We start from the raw sequence: 7,163 nt of genomic DNA, 5'->3' as shown, positions 1-7,163 counted from the left end.
GGGGAGGGGGAAGGAAACTTGACTAAACCATGATAATTCTCTCCCCTTTTTAATGAGTTTTAACTTTTACATTTAATGAATCTATCACTAGGCTTACCTAGTGTTGCTTGTCATTGGAAGAGAATGTAGAATTAAAAGGAATTAGGTAAAGAGGAGTTAACTTTTTATAGCTAAAGTGTCCAAAGGAAGTGAGGTAAGAATAGGATCAAACAAGTGATATATATTCAAGTCCTTATTAGTAGTTTTATGTTATGTATAATTGTTATGGTGGTGAGATAGTGATTTTTATGTGTATTGATGAAGAAAAAGATTAAGTAGAGGTTTAACTATGAGGAGAGAAAGGGGTTAGAAGTGTTTGAAAATTTGTAACTCATGTCCAATTTTTATTTTCAATATTTAGCACATATGCTAGTTTGAATAATTAGAGATTTGGAATTAAATTAAGCCTTAATTGTGTTACTTTGCAAGGTGATCAAGAGAAGGAAGTTGTTGGCACTCGCAAAGGAAAGGAAAAGCTAGTGGATTAAAGCTTGTGATGTTCAAAATTTAGTATGTTCTCATTGAATTCTAATTGCCTTGATTATGTGTTTGAACATGTTAAATATGCAAATTTAAACCTATTGATAATATGGCTAACTAATTGAATAAGTAGTCATATTGGCAACCAAGAACTATTATTGAAATTGACTATAAATCTAAGTAAATATGGTACGTTGATTTACTAGGTAATACGCTTGTTTGAACATTAATAAATGAATCGTCAATAGAAGTACATAATGGTCTAATATGTCTATAATGAACTTATGAGAATCAAATTGGATAATTAGTAAAATGAATTGCTACCATGAATGAATTTAAAATGGTAAATTATAAGAAAAAGTTATATTGAGAATATAGACGATTAAAATGGTATGTGAATAAGTAAATTGTTAAACTAATAAAAAACTATGACACATGTTATATTGAGACTTAAGAACTACTTGATTGAAATCTATGTTTGCATTTGTATGCAATTTAATTGAAATCAAGAAAGTATGACATTGAGCTATGAAATTGGGTGTTGTGCTAAGCATATCTATGGCTAAAAATTGATTAGAAATGCCCTAGTAAACAATAGGAACATATTTAGATATAGTTGGCATGCCAACGAGACCTTAGCAGTACTGCATATTTATAGTGTATGGGGATAAGAGAGTATACATGATACATGTTATGTATAAACTTAGAGTGATGGAGGACTTTGCATAAGCTTAGTGAATTAGTAGTGTGATGGTTGGGGCACTTAGTGCCATTTGTGTGATTTATGAATCGTTTTGGATATTTGGATTAACATTCCTTTGTTGTTTACCACGAGCTACATAACTAACCGAATTGGCATCACATGATACTAATATATTAATGCTATATTGATGCATAAAGAAAGTGAACATCCTTGTAAAATAGATGATAAAGAAAAGCTATCCTAAATATAGCATATAAAGCATAATGAAAAAGAAACTAATGAAATATATGTTTAATAGACTCTTAACCATAATTGAATAAATAAATAATGGTATTTGGGATTAAAAGTTAGTAATATAATTAAGATAATAACATTGGCTATTGAAAACTAATTGTAAGCTAAATGAATAAGTGACTTGAAAAACAACAAAAGTTCATTTGAAATAAAAGTTAGTCAAAACAAAAGGACTTGCATACAAGTATAATTTAGTATACCTAATGGTAAAGAAAGTGCAATGAATTGGTAATTAGAATTGAATAAGAGGACTTTGTTTTTATGTAAAATTTGATAATGACAAGTGTAACACCCTATACCTGACTCGGTCACCAGGTTCCAGCTACAGGATATCACATTCGTTGTCGGGACAACTATGATAGACTACATTTCAAATTTACAGTTAATACATATTATTAATATTAAAATATCATTGCGACATGTTAAACAATCATATACGAACTTTATATGAGCTTATGAAAGCTTTTTAGGAAACTTGAGGTTGAATAAGAACCTAATTAGAAAATTTTCAAAATATCGGGTTGACGTCGCGACTTCAAGGATTCCAGGTCACGACACAGCTCATTGACTTGTCTTCATAACAATATTTTTGACGTCATGACATGACCGTCTGATTTCAAAAGGGTCCAAATGGTACCAATTTATAACACCTAACAAGCAATTCAATATTTCAATACAACCATTTTAGCTAACAATACCATCCCCATATACTTTATTTCTAGCCTTAAACACCATATATACATATACATTACACAAATGATCATTTCAACTTCAATAAATTTAGCAATTTTTACAATTTTTAACTATTCAAGCCATCTCAACTACTTATGATATTTTCATATATGTACATTTATAAAATTATAAACTTGACTCCAACCACATTGCCAATTTAGAATTCAAAATGACAGTTTCAATTTCCATACACATTCATATGAATTAAACACATTCAAACACACATGAAACATGCAAAATCATTCATCCTATGTTCCTAACCAATATGCCATCAATTGACACCACAATTTACATAACAAAATAATTCAATTTAATGTCACAAATCCATATATTAAACATACATGTCACACACCATTTAATCACTTCATTCACTTTTCATTATATCAAAAGCCATCTATTTTCACAAGGCATTTATAAGTGACCAAAATACATATATACACCAACATTTTCCAACTAACAACTAAGGATATATAAACACAAATAAGCTTAGCATAAACTCAAGCCATACCATATTGCCAAAATAACATTAAAGCTCCTATTACATGCCATTTATAACCATTACAAAATTAACCAAAAACTACCAAAATGACAGGCGGATTATGCTCTAACGAGATTCCAACTGGTCAAGCTTTCCGATGATCTACAGAAACGAGAAAGAAACAACTAACATAAGCAATTAGCTTAGTAAGCTCGTATAATGAAAGCTTAAACTTACTGACATATTAAGTTTAAAACAACCAAACATAATTTCATTAGATCATGAGCACACTTTTCTTTCTTATACACACCACTTCACAAGGTTAGTAGATGTATAAAGGAACATATAAATCCAAACATTCATGGAACATATCATAATAAGCATTTCAATAAATATATTTCAACCATCATACATTCAAATAACACCATTTTCACTTTAAGTACACATATCAACATTTTACATTTCATCTTTCAATATTATTGAACCAAATGGAATATCATCGAGTACTCGGGAAATGCTTACACACGCTGTGACTGTAACATGTAACCATATATGCTCACACAAGCTGTAGGTCGTGACGTTAAGCTACCCAATGCCGCTCACATGAGCTGTGGAGAATCCACAACAAATATAGGATCTCAATCATCAATATTACATCCAAGACTAACACCCGAAACTGTATAACCCCTAATGACATGTCATTTGTATCCTAAGTATTCACGATGTTTAAATGGGACCATTGTACCAATCTAAGTATTTTAATTGCATTGCATTATACCATTTCAAACATACTTCGGTGAAATGCACATTTTTCAATTATAATATTCAATTTAATTAACATTATAATTTGATCCATAAGACTAAAACATCATACAACTATCAAACTAAACTATACTTAGCATAATATTTATTAACATTACATTCAAAACATCAATTAATAAATTTAATCCTTATATGAACTTACTCAACTAAAATGATTGCAAAAATAGAGTCGACAACTAGTCTAAAATTTTAGTTTTTCCTCGATTAAAATCCGGTTGATGCGTTTCTTGATCTAAATAGTAATTTAATTCAATTAATACCATTCCAACACTTAAATCGATAGTTTTATACAATTAAGCCCTTCCATCATCATTTTACAAATTTACCGCAACATTTTAGTTTTTTATACAATTTAGCCCCTAAAACTAAAACTTGAAAATTTACCATTTTTAACCACCAACCATGCTAGCTGAATTTCTTAGGGGTTCTAATCAACCCATATTTTCATCATTTCATAAAATTTACATGAACTTTTACTATTTTCACAAATAAGTCCCTAAACTTTAAAATTACCAAAATTCACTTAACAAAATATTTATAACTAACTATCAAGTTCATGAATCTATTATCAAAGTTCAAAAACACACTATAAACATCCATGGTAAATCCCTAACTTTTAATAGTTTCACAATTTAACCCCCGAGCTAGCTATATTAAGTTAATACAAACTCAAAAACATAAAATTTACCAAAAACGGGCCTAAAATTACTCACATGCAAGCTAGAATATGAACTGAACAATTCCAAGTTTTGTTTCAATAGAGTTTCAGTCAAAATGGGTTAGAACAAAGAAGATGATCATCTAATTGTTTTGTTTAAGTTATTTTATTTACTAAGTCCATAAATCTTCCTTTTCGTATCTATTTGACACATTTAACTAATAAACATAAACTTTTATAGCTTTTACAATTTAGTCCTTTTAAACATTAAAATTTCTTAACCAAAATTTAGTATGGCTTTAATAAATAATCGAAAATATTAAATTAATAATATTTACTGACTCGATTGTTGGAATTGTGGTCTTGAAATCATTGTTTCCAACACCACTGAAAATGGGCTGTTACACAATACCCCTATTAAGGTATTGATACATCAAAGCCAGAAGTGTCAAAACTTGCATTTTGGTACTCATTTCATGCCCAAACCAACTAAAACTTAAATGGTGCCTATAAACATACTTAGAACCTGCATAAGAACTATAACCTCCCTAATTTGGCCCAGAAGTTATGGTCAGATTCTGAAGGCCACATTGGCCACTAAGATGGCTCAGTAAAAAAAATAATCAAATTCATATAGAATTTATTCTTAGAAATAATTTTGCTTATATTTTTCAGGAAATCGGTAATGGGTTTCTCTTTATTTTATAAAAACATTAGTTTTTGCAAGTTTAATTAAAGTCTAATTAAAAAGTGGCTTATTAATTTTACAAACATACTTTATTATTAATTTATTATTCAGAGTTTCAAAAACCAGTTTTGCAATGGAAAAACTTGACGTGTTTAATTTGTTAGTAAATTAGTAATTTATAATTTAAACATGACCAATTATTAAATTAGTCCAATTGTTTAACGTCGAAGCATGAAAATACTAAAAATATCCTTAAATTGAATCTCATGCCACAATTTGTAAAATAAATTATTACAAAACCAAATAAATAAAAATATAAAATTAAAATACTTTATTTAGCAAATCCGAGATGATACCTTCAAATTGTTGAATCCGAGTTCTAACCCTTGCAGATTACCTAAAAAGTGTTAAACTAATGGGATGAGCTTTATAGCTTAGTTAAGTTTCAATAAAAAATAAACAGTGTATTAAGACCATAAAATCATGTTTATTCACATAGTCAACAACAATAGCAACCACCAATTACTATATTTAATAGAGATTATAGAATAATGAAATTCCAGAATAAAAATACATGATCATGAATGACAATGCAATTCCTACCCATCCATCCACTACACACCATATCAGGAGTCGTAGCTTATTGTGCTTTAAGCACCGGTAACAATATAACCGCAATTATACTGTCAGTCAGATTTTGTGGATAAACCACCATAATAGTGTTGCGAACGAACTGCCAAAACTCTAAATAAAATTCCTAAAAAAATGTGAATTTACTGTTAGAACGCCACAAATCTCCTCTATCTCCAAAAAACCCAACCCTGACGTAATACATAATGTCATTTTTTCAGAATAGCAAAATCAAATACAGTGCATTACAGAAGTAAGACATATCATGTGATCAGTAAATCAGAACAGTGGCATGCTTTACAGTCATGCTAACAGAAGATACAAAAAATAACAGCATGCTTATCAAGTATGCAATGAGGCAGAACAGTGGGCATGCATTCATATATTCATTAAAACATGTGATGTCATTATAGCGACATACATTAACAGTTTGTGCATGTCCGAACATAGCCAGCAAGCCAATAGACAATTTGGCCAACTTAGTAAAATACATACAAACATAGTCGGTCAACTATAGTTACTTGAGCATAATCAACCAACCATTGAAACAACCACACACACTCGGCATCCAAGTAAACACATCCCACACTTCACACTTGGCTAATTAAGTAACCACCTTCGCATTCAGCCAAGCATCTAAAGATGGTCTTACGCATTTAAACCCTATTAAAGCAATTAACACATTCGACCATAGGCTAATTAGTCAATTAAGCGTTTGGCCATAAGCAAAAAGGAACATTAACACTCAGCCATAAGCATAAGAAAGACAAACACTTACACCATTCACATCAAATTAAATCCCACACCTCGTTTCCTTTAACGGAAGCACTAATGATTGATTGGAGCACAACTACAACTCAGATTTACCTCGATTCCTTCCCGATTCTACTAAAGATAAAAAATGATGCAACAATAGAGATTTTAGCAATCAATACATTTGGCCAAGGGAAAATAAGAGTAAAAATTCTAACAACAAATAAAATGAAGAAAATAAGGAGATGAAGGCTTTACTGGACGACAAAAAAAAGTGTGGAAAATAGTGTGCAGGGATCAAGGAGAGAAAAACGACAAGGGTGGATAAATGGACAACAGAGAGGCGGAAAAGATAACCAAAAATGGCAGCAAGGTTTGGCTATTCAAAAAATAATTTTAATGGAAACAAGAAAGAAAAAGATGAGCAGAAGGATAGGATTTGCAGCACAATAGAGAAACAAAAAAGGAGTGAGCAGAGAAAGGTGATGTACGTCAATGGTGAAGCAAAAATTAGCAGTAGTTTTTCAGTAATGATGGAACAGAAATTAGCAGAAAAGATGAAGAAAGAATGAATGAGAGTAGCAACAATGGGTGAATAGAGGGGCAACACAAATGGAAAAAAATCTAGTGTTTAAGGGCTTCAACAATGGTGTAAAAGGAAGAAAAATGAGAGAAAAGGAAAGGGAAAGTGAAAGGGATGGTAAAGAGAGGGAACGGAGTGAAAAAGAAAAAAAAAGAAAAGAAAACCTCAACAAAAATTTAGTTTAATGTTAGAGATTTTCAGCATTTGAGTTAGACTGAAATCTGAATAGATTGGCTAGAATATGGACAGCACAAAGCTCAACTGAAAAAGAAATGTGAGCGAGGGGAATTGAAGTTGAGTCTT

The sequence above is a fragment of the Gossypium hirsutum genome, chromosome A09, assembly GCF_007990345.1.
Source record: "Gossypium hirsutum isolate 1008001.06 chromosome A09, Gossypium_hirsutum_v2.1, whole genome shotgun sequence".
NCBI classification, from domain to species: Eukaryota; Viridiplantae; Streptophyta; class Magnoliopsida; order Malvales; family Malvaceae; genus Gossypium; species Gossypium hirsutum.
Note: the sequence above shows the minus strand (reverse complement) of the source record.